Consider the following 21,593-nt stretch of genomic DNA (forward strand, 5'->3'; position numbering starts at 1 on the left):
CCTTCTATCTATATACTTGTTTATGCATCATTCACTCACTCACTTACTAACCTACTCATTCATCCTTTTAGTCATCCATCCATTCTATCTGTCTGTCTGTCTATCTATCTATCTATCTATCTATCTATCTATCTATCTATCTATCTATCTATCTATCTATCTATCTATCTATCTATCTATCTATCATTTGTCTGCCTATCTTTCTAACTCTATCTATCCTTCTATGTATGTACTTGTCTATCCCTCATCTGCTTACCTATTTATCAACCTATTCATTCATCCTTTTAGTCATCCATCCACTCATCCATTCATCATCTCACCCATCCATCCTCCCACCAACTCACTCAACCTTTATCAAGAATACGTAATGTACCATTCACTATCAATACTTGGTTCTCAGGAAATTCCAGGACAGCATCTTTTTTTTTCTATAATAGGATTTTGGAAGGCTCATTTACTTTTGAGTGGGTTTTGTTGTTGTTGTTAAGGTAAAGCAAAATGTAGTATTGAGTTTATATAGATTTTTGAATCTTATATAACTGTACTCGTGGCACTGAAAATTGTATGTGACTTATTTAGGGAAAGATGGTCTAAGGTACAAGTTGCTGTATCCAGCAAAAAATTAAAAAAAGAAAAAGATGGGCCGAGAGAAACAATTTTTATTTAGGCTTTGTTTTTCATTAGAAGCTGTGAAATTGTTGAGCTCAAAGCTGCTATTTTTTGCCTGGTCAGGTGTTGCTTGTCAATGAAAAATAAGTTGCTACCAGAGAACACCTTAGATTTTAAGAAAATGACAAAGTGTCTCTATCGGGGACCATCTTAGATTTTAGGGAAATGTAACTTGAATGATTACTTGCATGTACCCTCTCTTCATTATGTGGTGCCCCTCTGGACATCAGCAGAATATTTCTTTGGACAGAATGCATGGAGCATAAAAATCGAGAGCTGTACAGCCTGCATCTAGCTTTCTCTCCTGCCAGGAACTTGCTTTGAGGTCTTGAGAAACTTCCTTCTCCTCTCTGAGCTGAACCTTGCAAGACTGCAGAATGAATGGAACAATGGTACCTCAGGTCCTTACAGGAGTGAATGGGTACCTCATGATTGTCCTGCTTTTTTGGGGGCCCCCCAGCATTGCACATCAGGGACACAGGAAAAATTCATCCATCTCCCTTAGTTCCGTGGTCAGAGTAGAAACTTCACCTTTTATTCCTTCTTATCTTTTCTTTTCCATCCTTCTTTCTCCCTGTAAGTACGTCCTCATCTATGGAATGCACATTTCTCCCTGTTTTTCCTGATGTCTAGGGCTGTCTTCATGTGGGCTTTTTTATTTTTATTTTTGCATCATTTACACAAATGGCTTAAGACCGGAGAGCCCCTCCTCTTCCCCACTTGACATTCGCATTACTGGATGGAGATCTAAGTCATCAGTTCTGACTGTGGCCCAGGCCACGGACCCCTCCCGTAGCTCCTCGGGATCCTGCAGGCACCAGCCAAGCTGGGTGGACTTCCTTGCCTGCCGATGCGTCACTGAGGCTTGTGGGTAACCTCTGGGTCTCCTGTCCTAGCATGGGGCTGTGGCGTAGATGACATTCCACTGAGTTCTGAGCCATGCCTGCTTGGAACAGCTGCTTGCTTTACATTTATTTATTTATTTTTTTAACAACTGATGCTTTGGACTTAGTAAATTTGGCTAATCTGATGGCTGGAAAGTGGTATATCATGGCTGCTTTAACTTGCTTTTCTCTGATTACTACTGAGTTTGAGTAGCTCTTCATATAATTTCGGCTATTTCTCGCCATCTCTTACATTTCTCCCTTTGCCTAATAGCATTTTGGTGGATTATGGTATGTTGTATCCATATGTATTATATAGATATATAATATATATGAAGCTGGGTGCAGGTGGCTTATGCCTGTAATCCTAGCTACTCAGGAGGCTGAGATCTGAGGGTTGAGAGTCAAAGCCAGCCTGGGCAGGAAAGTCTGTGAGATTCTTTTTTTTTTTTTTTTTGGGGGGGTCCGGTTGTGGGGCCTGAACTCTGGGCCTGGGCGCTGTCCCTCAGCTCTTCAGCTCAAGGCTAACGCTCTACCACTTGAGCCACAGTGCCACTTCTGGCTTTTTTCTTTTTGCTTATGTGGTACTGGGGAATCGAACCCAGGGCCTCAGGCATGCAAGGCAAGCACTCTATCACTGAGCCACCTTCCCAGCCCGTCTGTGAGATTCTTATCTCCAACCAACCACCAGAAAACCTGAAGTGGAGCTGTGGCTCAAAGTGGTAGAGCACTAGCCTTGAGCAAAGAGCTCAGTGACCACTCCCAGGCCCTGAGTTCAAGCCTCACAACTGACCAAAAAATATATATGGATACAACATACACAATATATCATCTATCTCATATATATGGTATATCATATATACAGTATATCATGTGATATATATATATAAATACATATATGTACATATTAGACACCATATAAGCACACATATATGTACAGATATATGATAGTGCATGCCCTTTGGTGCTCTTCACGCTCCATATCCCTTCCTTCTCTTGTCCTGGGATCAGTGCCCCCCTCTTTGCCCCTTCCCCCCGCCACACTGTCCCCCTGTTTCATTTAATGGGCATGATTTCCCTTCCACAGTGTCCAGCAATGTCCAGCACACGAACTGTCCCCTGCTAATGACATTGGTTTCCTGCGTGTGCCTCTGCCCTTGCTCTGCTCCACACCCAGCCTTTTAGTACAGAAATGGCAGCAACAATTGCACTGAAGAGGTCATTGGGTGCATTGAATTCTTTCCCACCCAGCAAGGAAGAAGCAGAGCAGAAAAGTCAGAAGAGGTGGCTCGGAGCGGTCGCCGGTGGAGCCACAGGCCATCCACGTGCCAGTCAGGTTCAGGGTCCAGCTAGTGCACGCAAACCCTTCAACGCCCTCTTCCTCTCCATCGGCATACTGAATTCCCACACATGCTGGGTGTGTATCCCTGGGGTGTGCTGTGAATCCGGGGAGCCTGTCTTCTGGGTGATATACCTTGGATTCTTGCTGAAGTATCTTGAAGGTCCTTGCTCCGCTCTGGCCTTGAATCCCAACAAGGGTTGGAGGCACTTGAAATTCTTGAGTGAGTGCGGCCTCGTCTCTGGGATTTGAGCTGTCTGTGTCTGGCTGGAGCCTGTCACTCCTCAAAGAACCTGGTGCTGGGGGCGTGGCGGTGTTTGTCATTGGCTGTTTCTTTTGGCCCAGTGTGATACCGTCTTTTTTTGCTTTAGTTATTTTTGGGGGGAGGGTTTCGGTTGTTTTTTTTCTTGGCCTGGACCATGATCCTCCTATTGATGTTGACTTTTCCTTCCGTAGCTAGGATGATAGGTACCCGCCTTGGCTGTGCTCAGCCGTCGGTAGAGATAGGCTGGGACCATTCTCCCATTCAGTCAGGAAGGGGTATCGGGGGTCCAGCCTTAAGGATCTGAATTGTATTCCTCCCCAAGTTCTGTACTGGAGCCTGCATTCCTCAGATCATTCTGTCTCAAGGTGAGGCTTTCGAGGAGGTAATTATTGTTCAGTGACATCATAGCATGGGGTCTTTTTTTTTTTTTTTTTTTGTTGGTCGTGGGGCTTGAACTCTGGGCCTGGGCGCTGTCCCTCAGCTCTTCAGCTCAAGGCTAGCACTCTACCATTGAGCTACAGCGCCACTTCCGGTTTTCTGGTGGTTTATTGGAGATAGGAGTCTCACAGTCTCTCCTGCCCGGGTTGGCTTTGAACCGCGATCCTCAGATCTCAGCCTCCTGAGTAGCTAGGATTACAGGCAAGAGCCACCAGCGCCCGGCATAGCATGGGGTCTTAATCCAACAGGACTAGTGACCTTAGAAGAAGGGACGCCCGTGTTCTCCCTCTCCTCTTCCCCTCTCTCCAGCCCCTCCTGCTTCCCTTCTCTCCCCTCCTCTGCCTCTTCCTCCTCCACCCCCCTCCCTCTGCACCAGCACAGAAAAGGGGTGTGTACACTTGCATTGGGAAGGCAACCCCTGAAAGGCAGGAAGAGAGGTCTCATCAGAAACAAGATTTTCAGCACCCTGGCCTTGGACTTCTTATTTTCACCTCTGGAATTATGAAGGCATACTATTGCTGTTTTTCAAACCACTTGGGTTGTGGAATTTTGTTGTGGTCATTGGAATAGAGGAACCCAAAATGCAAGCCTGCCTGGTTCCTGGGGGCATCTTCTTCTTCTCTCTGTAACTACAAGACTTTCACATGAAGAAAACAAGACTTTTGCAGCAAGTGTTTGGGGGTTGGGGGTGGGGGGAGGAAGGCCCTTTCTGCCATTAGGGCTCCAGAAGAAACTAAGTCAGGCACCGGTGGCTCACGCCTATCATCCTTGCTACTCGGGAGCCTGAGATCTGAGGATCGCGGTTCAAAGCCAGCCCGGGCAGGAAAGTCTGTGAAACTCTTATCTCCAATGAACCACCAGAAAACCAGAAGTGGCGCTGTGGCTCAAGTAGTAGAGCACTTGCCTTGAGCTGAAGAGCTCAGGGACAGCACCCAGGCCCAGAGTTCAAGCCCCATGGCCAACAATAAATAATTAGAAAAGAAGAAAGAAAAACTGGAAGACGAGGTCACGTCTACCTGGCAGGATGAAGCCAAACTCTTCCTCCAGGTGCTAAAGGTTTTCGGCCCAACCCTTCCCTGGGTTAGCGAGGGCTTTATTTCTGCCTGAAAAGCCAGGTTGAGAACCCCAGGAGCAACTTCTTGACAGGAAAAGGGGGAGGAGGATGGAGTGCTGTCTCAGATCCCATGATGGATCGACAGGTAACTACGGTGACAGAGCCACCCCGCCTCCAATTTTATTTTATGTATTTTTCCCCCCCGCATGTCTGCCGTCCTTACCCCCATAGACACTTCCTGCAAGGGAAACGAAAATGTGGTGGGGAGCGTCGATGTCTGCGTGGCCCCTACTCTTCCTGCTGTTACGTGTGAGCCAGGATGTAGGTGTAAAGTCTCGACCCTGGAGTAATTTCAGGACCACTGAGGCTTGGCATCATATCCTGCCTGCCTCTGTTTTGTGCTGATAGCTGGAGGTACGAGCAAGAGGCCCCGTGCCGCAGGAGCTTAATGATGAGGTTTAGGGCCGTTCTGTTCCCACTGGCTCCCTTTGGGGCTCAAATAAACAACACTGTAAAAATCAACATTAACCAAAAAAAAAACAACAACCTTCTATTTTTTTTTTTTTCCTTCCTGAGAAACTACTGCATGGAAACCTTGTTTCCCCGCCCCCACCCCACCTTCCAGGAAAGGATTTTCAGTGAGATCCTAATTTAATTCCGAGAATCACCTGTGGAGAGAGAGAGAAGGCCAGCCAGGCAGGTTCTGGGATCTTACCGTGGGGGATGATGCTTGGGCCTGAACCCAAGATTTTGATTTGGTTACTTTTGGAGGTGCTGGCTGATGAATGGGGCTCCCTCTCCTTCCCTGCCCCCCCCGCCCCCATTCTGGAGTTTGAACTCAGGGATTCATGCTTGCTGGGCTGGTTTTCTACTACTTGAGCTATGCCCCCAATCCTATTTTCCACTGGTTATTTTATTGTAATTATGATTATTTTGTTGTTGATCATGGGGTTTGAACTCAGGGAATGGGTGCTGTCCCTGAGCTTCTTTTACTCAAGGGAAGCACTCTACCACTTGAGCCACAGCTCCACTTTTTTTTTTTTTTTTTTGGTGGAGATATAAGAGTCTTTCCTGCCCAGGGTGGCTTTGAACCTCGATCCTTGGATCTCAGCCTCCTGAGTAGCCGGGCTTTACAGGTGTGAGCCACCACCGCCTGTCACAGCTGGCTTCACAGACACGTGCCACTTCATGCCACTTCTCACTGAGGAGATGGAATACAACAGGCTTTTCTGCCCAGGCTGGCCTCAAACCTAGATCCTCCGTGCTCAGTCTCCCAAGCAGAGGGTTACAGGCATGAGCACCAGTGGACGGTGATGGCATTGTTTTTGCCAATGTCCTTAATCAGAGCCTCCTGTGGAGAGGTTCTGCTTTAAGCCTGTGCCAGCATGGGACATTTTCCCTTTGCTGTGGTTTGCTGTCATTTGTTCCCTCCCGGGGCGCAGGAGCTGGAAGGCTGGTGTCTGATAGGGTGGGTTGAGAAGGGGTATGAGTGGATGAGGTCATTGGGGTCATGGTTCTGGGAGGAACTGAGGTGATTCTTGTGGGCTCTTGGTTAGTTTCTGCAAAAGGGTTGTTATTTGCATAACAGGGGTCCCCCTCTCACTCTTCTGGCTTCCTGTCTGCTGTGCGATCTCTTCCCCTGACATCTGTTCCTGCCATTTGCCATTTGCCATCTTGTGACCCAGCCAAGAAAGGCTTTGCCCTTAAACGCCCGGCCAAGTGGGGCCACCCAATCCTAGACTTTAAACCACCTGAATGGGTCACTAAACAGACCTCTTTTCTTTTTTCTGTTTTTCATCAGCCATGGGGCCTGAACTCTGGGCCTGGGCGCTGTCCCTCAGCTCTTCAGCTCAAGGCTAGCGCTCTACCACTTGAGCCACAGCGCCACTTCTGGTCTTCTGGTGGTTCATTGGAGACCACTTTTTCATTGCAGACCTCTTTTCTTCACAAGTGGTCTAGCCTTGGCTTATTTCTTATAATAAATAGCACACTCTCGGACAGTCTAGTGTGTGGAAAATAAACACCAGTGCTGCATCTTGTAACTGTATCACTTACTTTTCCTCTACATTTGTCTATATAATTTGGACCAGAGATACTTAGGAAATGTTGGCCACTAGTACGATTGTTGTTGTTAGTCCTGATTTTGAATGATGCTAAAATCCAGTTTTATTTATAAAGTGAAGGAGTGGCATTGTGGCTCAAAGTGGTAGAGAGCTAGTCTTCAGTGAAAAAGCTCAGGGACAGCAGCCAGGCCCTGAGTTCAATCCTCAAGGGTGGGGTGAGTACCAGAAACAGAAGGAGTGGTATTCTGAGAAGACAGAAATCACAGCCCTGCGAGTGACAGCTGTAACGCTGTATGCACCCATCCAGCAACCAGCTCTTCCGCATCAAGTATGGGCCAGGTGCTGTCCTAAACGCTGCCCTACAAGATAAGAAAGGGACCCTGTGTCTTCATGAGGGTATATAATCCACATGCATTTTGGTAGACACAAACAGTGAACTTCAACCACCACCAGGGGGCAGAAGATATTCTGTCACCCTCACTCTGCTGTTTCATGTGCGTCATCAAGGTTGGTCCCAGCCTCTGGCTTCCAGGCAGGTGCAGTATGTCTCTGTGCTTTGCCTGTCTCAGAAGGCCATGTTAAGGAATCCCATAGCCTGGGGCTCTTGCTTGTCCTTTGTGACTCATATGAGTTGTTGCTCACATCTCTGTTGCTCCTCTTTTGTTACTGAATACTAGTTTGCTGTGTAGGTGTGTTGATCTGGCTTTTTGTTGTTGTTGTCATCACTGTGATGACTGTTTCCAGGGACAGAGACTTAGTGTGGTTCACGGTTTCAGAGGCTGTGGTCCATGGCTGCCTGGATGTATTATTTCTGGGCCTGGGGTGAGGCAGAGCATTATGGGAGGAGGAGGCATGGTAGAGAAGAGCTGATCTCATGGTGGCCAGGAAGTAGAGAGAAAGGGAAAGGCCCCAGACCAGATACCCCCCCGCAAGGCATGCCCCCAGGGATATCGTGTGTCTGGCTTGTTCCACTGATGCTCTAGCACTTGAATCACATCTTTAGCCCTACTCTGGTGATTCTTTTTTTGGTTGGTTGTGAGGCTTGAACTCAGGGCCTAGGTGCTGTCACTGAGCTATTTTGTTCAAGGCCAGTGCTCTACCACTATGAGCCACTGCTCCCACCCCAGTTTTTGAGTGATTCATTGGAGATCAGGGTCTCAACGGGGGCTTCTGTCCCGGGCTGGCTTCAAATCATGATCTTCACATCTTAGTGGCTAGGATTACAGTTGTCACTGGTGCCCAGCTTACATGTATTGTATCTTCAGCTTTCTTCTAGGATTCTACTGATTGACCTGGAGAGAATTCCCATGCAATAATATTGGTCTTTCTATTCTTGATCATGGAATGGTTTTCCATTCACTTAGCAACTTGTGTGTTTTTCTCCGCAAGTTTTGTAGCTTTCAGTGTTTTCTTCCCCCTGCTAACTTGATTCCTACGTTACTCTTCCTGATGCTGTTGTGAATGGAACTGTCTTCTTCATTTTGGGGTTTTCACTGCTGGAATGTGAAATACAATGGATATTTTTTTGGTATATTGAGCTTCTATTTATACTTGAATGAGTTTTTAGAAGTGTGTGTGTGTGTGTGTGTGTGTGTGTGTGTGTGTGTGTGTGTGTGTGTGTGTGTTTTCTCTAGGGACTTGTCTGGTTCATCTAAGTGGTTGCATTTATTGGCACTATGTTGTAGGTAATATTCCCTTGTTATTATCATGATGAGTACGGTATCTATAGCAGTGTCACCTTTTAATTCTTGCTATTGATTGTTTATATCTTCTCTCCTGTTCTCCTGATCAGTTCTGCTAAAGGCTTATTAGGTCATTGATCTTTCTAAAGAACCAACTTTGGATTTCATTGTGTTTTTTTTTTCTTTATTCTACTGTTTTTCGATGTCTGATTATATTGATCTGTGCTTCCTTTATTATTTCCTTCTTTCCACTTGCCTTGAGTCCAATTGGTTTCTATTTTTCCTGACTTGTTTTTGGAAGGTAGAAGCTAAAACCATGATGTGAAAAGACCTGTAATCATATAGGAGGATCTGTAATCATATAGAGGGATCTGAAATCAGGTTCCACCCCTCCCTCTGGAGGTTACAAATAGAACTACTTGTGATCTAGTAATACCAGCTCTGGCTACTTAACTAAAGGCAACGGATTCTGTGTGTCCATGAGACATGGAGCTCTCACGTGCAGCAACGTTCACCACAGTGATTCACCACGATGAGAGACCGACCTGCACTCCTACCAGCGAGTGAGCAGACACAGGAAATGTGGCATATAAACACAATGGAATAGTACTCTGCTCTAAACAAGGAGGAAATCCTGTTGCGGGTGTTGACTGACATTTCACTGCTTGAGTTACAACCAAGCCTGTTTTGCATTTGTTCTTTCTCAGATAGGGTTTTGCTTTATGCCAAGGCCAGGCTGGACTGTAATCCTCCTATTTACACTTCCCACATCACAGGGATGGCAGAAGTACCATCTCATGCTCTGTGCTACTTGTTGAGATGGGTCTCTCAAACATTTTTGCCTGGGCTGGCTTTCAGCCTCTGTCCTCTGGAGCTCAGCCTCCTGAGTGGCCAGGTTTCCAAACGGGAGATGTTGCTCCAGACCAAGTGAAGTCTATTTGAAAGTTTCTTTAGCCTCCCACCCCGGCTCCCGCCAAAGCTAGTTATGCCAGGCAATGTCTTCGTTAAGTAGCGTGAACTCAAGTCATTCCACTGTGTCTACCTCCACTGTGTCAACACCTCACCGCTGTGCCAAGTAAACGCTTGTTTTGTCAGTGAAAGGACAGTTCAGTTAAGAAAGAACTTGTTTAAACGATATTGTTTAAATAGGGATACAGGTGGACCCATTGCAACAAGGAGATGTGCAAGTCGTTATGTCGAAAAACAAACATTACAACTTTGGCCGGGTGGGGGTGTGGGGTGGGAGATGGGAAGGGATGGGAAGGGGAAACAAAGGAGGAGGCAACAATGCTTGAGAAGAAATGGACTCATTACCTTGCCCGTGTAATTGTAACCGCTCTGTACGGGATTTTCACAATAAAAAAGAAAGAAAGAAAGAACCTGGTATGGTTTCAGTTGTAGTCCGGCAAGTTCTGTAAGACAGGAGCGATAATGGATCGGGAGACTCCACGAGCTTGCACCGAGGAATTGGCTAAGGGCCCTGGCTGCTAATTTGCCAGTTTCTTGGGTTTGCAGGAAGGCTGGGTGCAGACCGGTGCTTCTGTGGAGGAGCGAGGAGCTCTCTAAATGAAGACAGCCAGGGGTGACGCAGAGTGACTTTGACACCTGCTAATTGGCTGAGTACACCGGCGCCACCAGCTCTCTGCTCTGTGCTCCGCGTCTCTCCCTCTCGGCCAATCCTCCGTCCAACCACAAGCCCGCTGCGGAAAGAGATGAGAGAAAGCACATCCATCCCTAATTCAGAAAAAAAAAAAATCAAGCTTTCCTTTTTCCCTCCCCCTCCCTGTGCTATGCTGTTTCCTGTCATGCATAATATAGCAAATTAATTAGTGGGTCTAGAGGCATTTTGCTAATACAATTTCTCTTTCTTGCTGGAGGTGAATCGTGTTCATGCCTCAGTCACTTGAATATTACTCTCCCGTGTTTGATGGAATTATGTTATCAGGTGATGATTTTATTGCACATGATCTGATTCTAATTAAACCAGAAAATAGCAAATTATAAGGAGAGGAGAACATTGTACAGTCCATACTCCCCAGCCTTTGTGGTCTCTCTCTCTCTCTCTCTTGTTCCAGTACTGAAGTTGGAACTCAGGGCCTGGGTGCTGTCCCTGAGCTTTTGTCTCCAAGGTTGGTGCTCTACCACTTGAACCATAGCTCCATTTCTGTTCATTGGGGATAAGATTCTCATGGAATTTCCTGCCCAGGCTGACTCTGAGCCATGATCCTCAGATCTCAGACTCCTGAATAGCTAGGATGACAGGCATGAGCCACTGGCGCCCAGCTTCATCTCATTTTTTTCAGGCTTTCCGAGCGATGCTTGGGTTGTTCCCTGGCATCTGCATCATCTTATTCTTCTCCAGACACATCTTCTTGGACCTGCTTTCATTCGTACAAATTGAAAGCTTCATCCTGTTTTGTGTGTTTGCTAACGAGAAAGCCAGGATGTCCAGTTGACGCTGTCCTTAGTTCCAATGACGTCAAAGCAGCAATGTGAGGTTTGGTCAAATCTGTCCACAAAACTTCCAAGTTCCCTTGGGTGAGAAAAAGAGAAAACTCACATTTTGGAGACAGAAGGGAGTGGCAGGCTGTAGAAACAGCTCAACGGAGAGCGTGAGCTTGCAGGCTTGCAGGATGCTGCTCTGCTTCTCCATCTCAGTTGACTTGTCTTGCCTGCACCGTGGTTAAGTTACTCCAGGAAACAGGGGTCCAGAGACGTTGCCGGCTTGCTGAAGGTCTAATGGGGAGGAAACAAAAAGGAAAGCCAGTGTGGGGAGCTCTCCCCTCCCTGCTCATCTTCTCTTCCACCACATCAGACACTGAGCCTATGTTCCACCGCAGAGCAGAGCGGACAGCCCAGGAGACACAAGGCTAGATGAGATCCCAAGCATAAGCAGATCCTTCTGGGTTAAGGCTACCTTTCCCCTCCTTGAACCTGGGGACCCCTGGTGGCAGCTAAGGTTTGTTCTTGAGCCAAGGTGGATCAGGCACCAGGGTGCAAAGGAAAGGCTGAGAAAGAAAAAGCAGAGCCTGTGTGTGTGTGTGTGTGTGTGTGTGTGTGTGTGTGTGTGTGTGTGTGTGTGTGTGTGTGTGTGTGTGTGTGTGTGTGTGTGTGTGTGTGTGTGTGTGTGTGTGTGTGTGTGTGTGTGTGTGTGTGTGTGTGTGAAGGTGAGGTCCCATGTAGCCTGCAGGCTGTGAACTTGGGAGAGCCAGTTGCTGGATGGGGTCTCCTCTGGGGGAATGTGTGTTTTGAGACCACAGCCCTCCCCATTTTTTTCCAGACTGTTCCATTGGAGACCTGGACTCTTTTCCTTGTAGTGACAAGTTGTGTGATTCGCGGTGAGCTGGCTGGCTTGCCCTGCTGGCTTTAAAAAAATTCCTTCTCAGTGGCAGTGAGCTGGCTTTCTACCTTTCGGTTCGATGTTCTTCCTTCATCCATTAAAAAAAAAATCGACTTGAAAGCCTGACTTAGCCCATAGAGGTAGAATAAAAATAATATTTTTTGGTACCTTCTTGGTTGGTGAAAGAGTTTTAAACTTGGTTAAAAGCTTGTGGAAGACAGCAGAGGAGAAACTATGTTTTGTCTTTGTTTTTTGTTTTATTCCTTGTAGAATTCCTTCTGCAGAAAGAGGCAAATCGGAGCAAGACTGGGAGATATGTCACTTAGTGCATCCCTGATAGGATTTGCCAGGTGCTCAGGACAGCCAGGAAGAAAACGGGCAGAGAAGCCCTGGCCTGGGAAATCTTCTGGGGAAAAGAATTCTCCCTCCCACATCTCATTCCCAGTCCCGACTCGGAAATTAATTTTTCAGTGTAAATATGAAAGCAACCTTTCCCTTCCTCGGAATGTAGCTTTTTGAATTTTGACAGGGTATCCAAAAGGCAGCTATTAGACCAATTTTCATTAACTAATAAGCTCGTTCTTGGGCAAAACATGAATTTTTTGTCACGTCTCCTGTGAAAATTCGAACAAAGACATAATTAGGAGGCACACGGCTAATTGTAAGGCCTGGGATTCGTTTGCGAAGGGTAGTCATTAAGGGGTGAGGGAAAGCTTTTCGAAACTTCAGCATGAGAAAACAAGTATTTCAACGCAAGTGGAAGGCAGGGGAGCTCTGCCATTTGCAGGTCCGGGTGACTGTGGTTTGATCTGAGGCTGTGATTGGTAGTTTTTAAGAAACAATATCCAGCGGCGGGGTGAACTAACCCAAAGTCACTCAGCTTTTGGCTTCCAAATGATGGGCTCACGTTTTCGCATTTCTGTGGGCAGAGCCAACACTGGCGTGGCATCAGGATTGGAATGCGACGGGCAAGCCCAGGACGAAGGAAGGGCCTGTGGTCTGTGCCAGTTCTGGCAAGCTGGGTGCCAGGTGTCTGACACCAGCAGGAGGTTTTCCCTATCGCCCTGCAATGTCTCCCCCTCTAAATGACAGCTTGGTTGTTCCTGGAGGACATTTGGAAAACGTAGAAGTGAAAGAATTACCAAAAAAAAAAAGGGGGGGGGCTGGGAAGGTGGCTCAGTGGTAGAGCGCTTGCCTTGCATGCACGAGGCTCTGGGTTCGATCCCTCAGCACCACATAAGCAGAACAAAGCCGGAAGTGGCACTGTGGCTCAACTGGTAGAGAGCTCTCGCCTTGAGCTGAAAAGCTGAGGGACAGTGCCCAGGCCCAGAGTTCAAGTCCCACAACTGACAAAAGAAAATTACAAAAAAAATTGTCCTTAATTACATTAAACCAGAGATAGCCAATTAATATTTTGGTGAACTTTCTTTCTTCCTTTCCTTCCTTCCCTTCTTTTCCTTTCCTCTCTCCCTTCCTCCTTCCTTTCTTCTTTCCTCCCTCCCTCCCTCCCTTCTCTCCTTCCTTTCTTTCTCTTCCTTTCTTCCTTCCTTCCTCTCTTTCTTTCCTTTCTTTCTTTCCTTTCTTTCTTTCTTTCTTTCTTTCTTTCTTTCTTTCTTTCTTTCTTTCTTTCTTTCTTTCTTTCTTTCTTTCTTTCTTTCTTTCTTTCTTTCTTTCTTTCTTTCTTTCTTTCTTTCTTTCCTTCCTTCCTTCCTTTCTTTCTTTCTCTCTCTCTCTCTCTCTCTCTCTCTCTCTCTCTCTCTCTCTCTCTCTCTCTCTGTCTCTCTCTTTCTTTTTGGCTTGCTTGCTTGTTTGCTTGCTTTCCCACCTCTTCCTCCTCCTCCTCCTCCTCCTCCTCCTCCTCCTCCTCCTCCTCCTCCTCCTCCTCTTCTTCTTCCTTCTTCCTTCTTCCTCCTCCTTGTCCTCGTCCTCCTCCACCTCCTCCACTTCTTCCTCTTCTTCTTCCTCCTCCTCCTCCTCCTCCTTCTTTGTGAAACTTCCTGTTAATGCAGCATGAGGTCTTGATAAAGTGCACAAAAGTTAAGTGTCCACATTTGAAGGTTAAATGAATTTTTGTTTAGGCATCAGTGGGCTGTGGGGCCACACTTCTATGCCAGCACTGCTTAAACAAACACAATAAATAAGAAGAGAAGAAAGAAAAAGAAAAAAAATGTATCCTTTGCCTTTGCATCTTTTTTTTTTTCTTTTTGGTGGCATTGGGGTTTGAACTCTGGGCCTCACGTTTATTTCGCCTATTTGTTTGTGGCTGGCACTCTACCCCTTGAACCATACTTCAGGTGACATTTTGCTGATGATTTTGGAATTGGAGTCTCATGGACTTTTCTGCTCGGGCTGGCTTCGAATGGCGATTTCCTGCATCTCAGCCTCCTGAGGGGGCTTGGATTAGAGGCGGGAGCCACCAGCACCTGGCTGGCCTCTGCATCTTTTGGAGTCAGTGCTCATCTCCTGCCTTCTTGCTCCCAGGGTGCTGTGATTCTGTTCACAAAAGAGATAGTGATTTTACTTAAAATGAATGAGCCCAGAGAAAATACTCCCTGTAGGTCTAGGCTTTTTTCTTTTTTAAACTCAGCATTTGATTTGTTAGGCTTACCCATCTTAGTGCACATAGCTACAGTCTTTTTCTTTTTTTGTGTGTGTAATATTTTGTCCTTCACTTTAGATATCTACTGACGAATATTTAAGCTGTCTGCAGTTGTAGCTGCTATAAATAAAGAGTAATTGTAAGAGTGTCCTTTTGTGTTGTCACTCTTGTCTTTTGGCCTCCTGCTATTTTTGTGTGAGCGCATGTAAGTGTGGCTTATGTGTTAAGACAAGATTGTCCTCACATGATGGCCATTTGTCTCCATCTCCACATAGTTATTAACCACGAGATCCCATGTCTCCTGGGACCCGCATCTGTCTTAGAATCACAGCTGTGTGCAGACATGGCCTGGATACAGTATTGGGGAGCTGGCATGGTGTTTTGTTTTGTTTTGGTCATGGGGCCTGGGCGCTGTCCCTGAGCTCTTTGGCTCAAGGCAAAGGCTCTACCAACTTAAGCCACAGCACCACTTCTAATTATCTGGTGGCTCATTGGAGATAAGAGTCTCGTGGACTTTCCTGCCCGGGCTGGCTTTGAACCGTGATCCTCGGATCTCAGCCTCTTGAGTAGCTAGGATGACAGGCGTGAGCCACCAGTGTGCCTGGCTGTCTCTGGTTTTGTTCCAGTCCTTTTCCATGGGGGTAGCACCTCTCCATCCATCCAGCCCTTGTCCTCCTCACCGGCTTGGCACTTGGGAGAGAGGTTGAGGCAGGTCTGACCTTGGGCAAGGTCATTGCCCAAGGGCAATTTCCAGACAGCCAGTCAGTGGAGGCCCCTGAGCCAGCAGCAACTGCTGCTGAGATCCGTGCTAGCTTCCAACCCGGAAGGAGATTGCTGTGAGCCCACAGTTCGTGGGATGGTGTTCCCAACCCACGGGCCTCCCAGGCTCTTTCCTCCCCTCTGTCCTATGAAAGGAGGGCTCCATTGAATCCTGCTCCTGTGCGGGTGGCAGGTTCTATGCCCTGGAATGTGGTAGCCATGTGCACAACCAGCCTGAGCCTCTGGAAATTTCCGTGCTCCAAGCACGACTTCTTAATCAGGCTGGGCTGGCCCCCGTTGTGAGGAGCCTGTATCTCAGAAGATGCTGGTCCTGATCACATGACCATTCCTTCCTCGTGTCCCTCTCATTCTGTCCCCCACAAAATGGAGGACCTGTCCCAAGCTCAGCCTCTGCCAGGCTGCCAGAGAGCCTCCTCAAGTCTTCTTAGACATCATGATTTATTCTTATTATTTTGGTCTGCTTGAGTCTAGGTCTCTTTTTCCTCCCTAGTGATTTTCCTCCATGACATGCAGGAGAGATGGTACCTGGGCACCGAGATGGCCCCGTCAGCCGGAGCCTCCTCTCCCCGCCACAGCAAGTGGGTGCCAGGGCTCCCATCTTCCCCTTCCCCTTTGATTGATGTTCAAACTCAGTCTCCTGGAATGGAGCCTTTGCCTTGGCTTTCCAAGTGCAGCCTCTCAACCTTAAGTCTCCCAGGGTGGAGAGCACTTAGACTGGCCATCTACCAGTGGGCGTCTGGGAGATGTGGTTTCATCCATGTGGAACCTTTGTACACTGCACGTGGGTTGTCAGGAGGGATGTGTGTCCTTCAGATGGAGTCTTTCACTGACTAAAGGGCAGCGTGGGTATTTAGGGGTCTGGCTGTAGCCATCCTGTGAAGACCTATGAAATCCAGGATTCAAAGGGCCTGGCTGGGGCTGGGGGGGGAGGGGATGGGGGCGCAGCAGCAGGAGGCTGAAAGCAGGTGTGAGTTGGATCTGTTTAAACTCTGCCCAGGGAGGTTGGCCCGAGGTCTCTTTCCAGAGCTGAGCCAGCATGTGTTCTTGGAGCACATAACCTTTCTGTGTTGAGTTGGCAAATGCATCCAAACCATTTCTCACCATTCTTTCTGGACTTGAGACACAATTTTTTGTTGTAAATGAGACAGGATTCCAGGGTTATCCTAACCCAAGGCCCCTCCCAGGGTTAGTTCTTGGCAGGACCCACACGGTGGAGCACGCCTTCTGTATCTTATTTCCACAACTCAATTCTTCTCAGCCAACATCAGTGATTTACTACAAACAACCCACATCACTTTAGGTCAGCCAAGCATCCAGGACTCATCAGCTTGATAAAGATGGAGCCATCTTAACATCAATGTGTGGCTACCACAGGCTCCAGGCTTTTCCAATTGGACCTCATGTGAGCATAAGAGTCCCTTGTGGGTGCTACAAGCTATTCCAGTTAGGGTTGCTCATCTAGGCCTTTTATTTTGGCAGTACTGGGGGACGGACTCAGGGCTTCGAACTTGCTGGGCCCATATTGTTAATGCTTGAGCCTCCAGTCCAAGACTTTCATTATGAAATGTGACTTCTGGAAACTTCTGAGCGCTCTTCAGATTTCCTAACACTGTTGAAAGAGAATATCTCCCCCCTCCCCCCCGCTGCCCCTCCCCCCGCTGCCCCTCCCCCCCGCTGCTCCCTCCCCCCCCCCCCCCCCGCCCCACCTAGCCTGGTACCAAATTCCAACACCAGGATCATAAAGCCCTGTGTGTGTGTATGTGTGTATGTATGTGTATATGTGTATGTGTATATGTGTGTATGTATGTGTATATGTGTATATGTATGTGTATATGTGTATATATACATGTATGTGTATATGTGTATGTGTGTATGCATGTATGTGTGTATGTATGTATGTGTGTATGTGTGTATGTGTGTATGTGTATGCGTGTGTATGTATGTGTGTATGTGTGTGTATGTGTATGTGTATGTGTGTGTGTGTATGTGTATGTGTGTGTGTGTATATGCCAATCCTGGGGCTTGAACTCAGGGCCTGAGTGCTACCCCTGAGCTTTTTTTTTTTTGTTCAAAGCTCACGCTCTACCACTTGAGCCACAGTTCCACTTCTGTTGTCTTTTCTTTTTTCTCTTTGGAGGTTCATTGGAGATAAGTCGCATTGGACTTTCCTGTCTGGGCTGGCTTTGAACCTCAGTCCTCAGATCTCAGCCTCCTGAATAGCTGAGGATCTCAGGTGTGAGCCACCTACGCCCGGCTCAAAGCCAATCTTGTGTCTAAGCACAGTTCCTCTCTTCCCACCCAGTCTCCCGCCGTGGAGACTCAGGCCCGTCTGGCAATTTCATCTCAAAGCTCATGAGACCTTAGAGAGAGGAAAAAAAAGGGCTGCTTTGGACCTGTGGATTTCTTTCCTTTGTGTTTCAGGCTGTTGCAGTTCTGTTGGGCAGGGTGGAGGAGGGCAGGGAGGGGTGAGGCAGGGAGTGTGTCCCGTAGAATAGGTGCTGAAGAGCAAATGTGGAAACTCACTGCTTCCCCTGACCTCACCCCACCCCCCAGGTCCGGGTCTCTCGAGCTGAGCTTCTGGAATGGTGTATGAGCCAAGGGTAGTGGAGGGAGTGTACTTAGTCCAGGCGGAGAATGGACAGCAGCAGAAATAAAGCCATCATGGACAAGGAGAAAAATCAAGTGGCCAAAGAAAGGAGGGCAAGCTTTAGTGACATAAACTGGGGTCTTCACTAGTTAAACCGAACCCCATACCAGGAGCCCCAAAGTCCCAAGGGGGCTGTCCTTTAGCCACGTGCTCCAGCCTGCCCTCTTAGGGTGGCGATTCTGCCCCAGCATCAGACAGCCTTGGTTTGGTTCCTCGGATGCCCAGGAAATCGGAAGTGGGAAATCAGCTGGAGTTTTCTTTTGCTGTTTCGTTGCCTTTATTAATGGCAGCTTTTAGAGACTTGTTTATACTTTTTTCTTTTTTAACTCCTCCAAAATCACAGTAACTCTACACAGAGTGAGCAGCTGGTACTGAAGGCGCGGGAAGGGGCCGGAGAGCTTCTGGTGTAAATGGTGCTCGCCCAGCCTTGCCTTCAATGGGCAGGAATTGAATCTAATTGCGGGCTTGGTTGTTCCGCTTTTATGTAACTATGGGTTTCTTTGGTCTGTCTCCCCTCACATTGAATGCTTCTCCTTGAACACCTGGTCAGATAGTTCCTGTGGGGATTGGAGTCCTGGAGACTGAGGTTTAGTGCTGTACTTTTTCCAAGAGAGGTATCTCTGAGATTTTTTTTTTTGGGGGGGGGGTTGGAGGAAGGGTGTCTCTTCATTCATACCCTCTCCTCTGGGGCTTCCTGTTTAGGTGAGATACATGAAGTTCTTTTAAACCCCGCCTGGACCCAGGTGGCCGGGCAGGGACTGGCATTTGAGACCAAAGGTGTAATTTTGTGTTTGAATTAGCGTGCTTTGATAATACTCGAGGTTTCATTGTGCTGATCCCAGAAGGTGTCTACACTGTCTTTGGAATGAGTTTACCCTCCATTTTGTTCCCACCCCCTCCTCCCTTTCCTCTCCTTTTACAAATGGTGCTTGATGGGTTTCTTCGTGCTGTCTTCATCTGTACAGAATTCTCGTCTCTTAGTCTAAGTTGGCTCTCTTCCTGAACATTTTGCTTATCAGGCAGGTTCGGGTGGGGTGTGGCAGAAGTCTGTGTTAGCAGGGGCTCTTTTTTCTTTCCTGGCTTATTAGTTGTGTGTCTCGTTGGACTCGGATACACAATGGATTCTTGAGAAATCGGTCTAGCACATGGAACTTGAAGGGAAAGAACTTAAAAAGGGGGTCTTCACCAGGTACAGATGGCTCATGCCTGTAATCCCAGCTACTCAGGAGGCTGAGATCTGATGATCCAGGTTTGAAGCCAGCCTGGGCAGGAAAGTCAGTGAGACTCTCATTTTCAATTACTCATCAACCAGAAAAGCTCAAGCAGTAGAGCCCTAGCCTTGAGCAGAAAAGCTCAGGGACAATGCCCAGACACTGAGTTCAAGCTCCAGGATTGGAGGAGGGGGGAAGGGGGGAGGTAAGTATTCGCTGAGGATGCATTTGGTCTTTGGCAGAGTTTTGCAGTGGAGCTCACCTGAGTCAAAGGGAGTCTTCAAGGACCCAGAGACTGTGGGGGGTACAGATAGATAGTCATGATCTTGGGGTGCTCCTTTGATTTCTCTCAACCCCTCTGGAGTAGCCTTCAGCTACTGGCTTGCTTACTTATACCCACAAAGGAATTCCACAAAGAGTTGGCCTCTTTCCATTTCCTCCTTGCCTCCCACTTCCCTCCTTCCTTCTCTCCTTCCTTTCTCCGCCCCTGCCCCCCTGCATTTTCTGCAGGGTCACCTTTCTCTGTAGAGAAGGCTTTTCATCAGTGAGTCTGAAAAACAGCCAGGGGCCCTGCCGTGTCAGACTTCCGCAGCACCAGGCCGAGTCAACGAGATTTTGTCTGCCGGCCTTTCTGCTCTGTCCCTCCCGAGAGCCACCTGTAAGTAATTGCTGAAGGAGGCATAATCCAGGGAAATTTGAGCATGCTATTGGAACTGGGAAATACTCATATAAATAACCAAAGCAGCTGAAGGTGGCAGGTTTTGTGCTTTATAGAAAAAAAATACTTTAAAACAAAATCTCAGGGTCTTCAGAATGGAAGTTTTACCACAGTAGCTCACACCCCACGTCTCCACCTGCCCTAGTTTAGTCTCATTAACTGCCAAACTGTTCTTTGATAAGCTGAAGCTTCATAATTAGCTTGCATCTTTGGAAAGAATAGAAACATCAACCATACTTTACCCCATAAAACATGTTGTAGATTCTTTAAAAGAACCCTGTCAAGCCAGAGAGAAGTTTGGAGCCATTCAGATCCACCAATGAGGGAGTGAAGAGCCAGAGGACAGAAATCAGTTGCCAGGAATCACTGAGATTTTAGAAGTGTCATAGTCAGCTTTTGCTGCAGCGACAAACAGTCCCATTACTAGAGGTGTGGGAAATATCCAGAGCTGCCGGCTGGCCATAGACCTTTTCAAGGAGCATCTGCTCCCTGGGTTGTATTTCTCTTGTGAGCAAGGATAGAAGCTCAAGATGGGCGAGACCAGAGAGAGGCTCCTGCCTGGATTTGCTGGTTGGGATGTTGTTCCACATTCCATTGGCTATTATGGCTTCTGATGCTGGCCAGTGGGTGGTTACTGGGTAGGCTTTATAGCCTGTCTACCAATCAGCGGAGTGAGGGTTGGCAGACCAATCACCACCATCAGGGTAGGAAAACCTTTGCAATGACAGGGAAATGTGGGATCTGAAGAAACCTTGGAAGCTTCTGATTCCACTTTTTATCCATGTCGGTGCTGTTACCCAGGTTGATTGCACCAGACACGTTGGAGATAGAAGCTTAAGATCTTGTCTCTTCGAAGGCTGAGCCCCACAATGGCTTCTCTTGGTGGAACTTGCAATGTGGCTCATTCTCTTCTGCTCCTTCACCCCACCTGTCAGTCTGAACCATCCAGTCTCAGAGGTTGGAGACTTGACGGTGTTCTTGTATTCGTGGTGATTTGGGGTCATCCTGGCTCTCTTTCTTTTTTTTCGGGGGGGGGGGGGGTCCAGTCATGGGGCCTGAACTCTGGGCCTAGGCGCTGTCCCTCAGCTCTTCAGGGCTAGCGCTCAGGGCTAGCGCTCTACCACTTGAGCCACAGTGCCACTTCCGGCTTTTTTCTTTTTGCTTATGTGGTGCTGAAGAATCGAACCCAGGGCCTCAAGCATGCAAGGAAAGTGCTCTACCACTGAGCCACCTTCCCAGCCCATGGCTCTCTTTCTTTTATGCCCCTAAGAATGAGGTAATGGCTATGTGGAAATGAGTTCTGCCTGTCTCCCCCAAGCAGATCTTTGCGGCCCTAATGAATTTCACCTTCCAAGGAGGCACGTTCCTGTCCTCCATCCTTTTCTCCCCATTGTCGATCCAAAAGCTCATAGCTCTCTGAGATCTTCCCCTCCTCTTTCCCGAGCACTTATGTTGTCCTGAGTGCTGTCACCTGCATTCAGTCAGTTACTGCTGGTCGGCAGTTTGCTATGTGACCAAGGCGCTAGAACTGCAGCTGTGGCCAGGAATGACCAAGTCCCTGCCCTGTGGCACCCACTGGTGTGTGTGGGGGAATCTGACTTCCAGCTCAATGACACAGGAGCCAGAGGGTTCTCCATGGACTGTGCACTATGGAAGACAGATGGAGGGGCCGGACAGTGGTGGGGATATCGCTGGGCTATGGAGAGCTGGGACGAGGGCTTCTGGGAGGAAGTGAGGCTGGAATCTGGGCCTGGCAGATGAGACAGCACCCGGTGCTCACAGAGCAAGTGCAAAGGTCATGGCGAATGTAGATGCTTGGAGGCGACTAAGGGCTGGACCTGCCTCAGTTTCCCCAAGAGATCAGGAGTGTTCTTGGAGTGAGTTTGGACAGAGAACTTGGAAAT

General features: G+C 47.8%; 1 long non-coding RNA gene across 1 annotated transcript; it reads right to left on the reverse strand.

The window, feature by feature from the left end:
* Positions 1-9,517: 9,517 nt before the first annotated feature.
* LOC138825546 (uncharacterized) lies at positions 9,518-11,189 on the reverse strand. Its single transcript, XR_011371429.1, has 2 exons — positions 10,955-11,189; positions 9,518-10,094 (listed from the first exon to the last, which is right to left on the reverse strand). It is a non-coding gene; the product is annotated as an uncharacterized lncRNA (long non-coding RNA).
* Between the last annotated feature and the right edge of the window lie 10,404 nt (positions 11,190-21,593).

The sequence above is a fragment of the Dipodomys merriami genome, unplaced genomic scaffold (assembly GCF_024711535.1).
Source record: "Dipodomys merriami isolate MVZ:Mamm:240054 unplaced genomic scaffold, mDipMer1.0.p SCAF_138, whole genome shotgun sequence".
NCBI lineage: Eukaryota > Metazoa > Chordata > Mammalia > Rodentia > Heteromyidae > Dipodomys > Dipodomys merriami.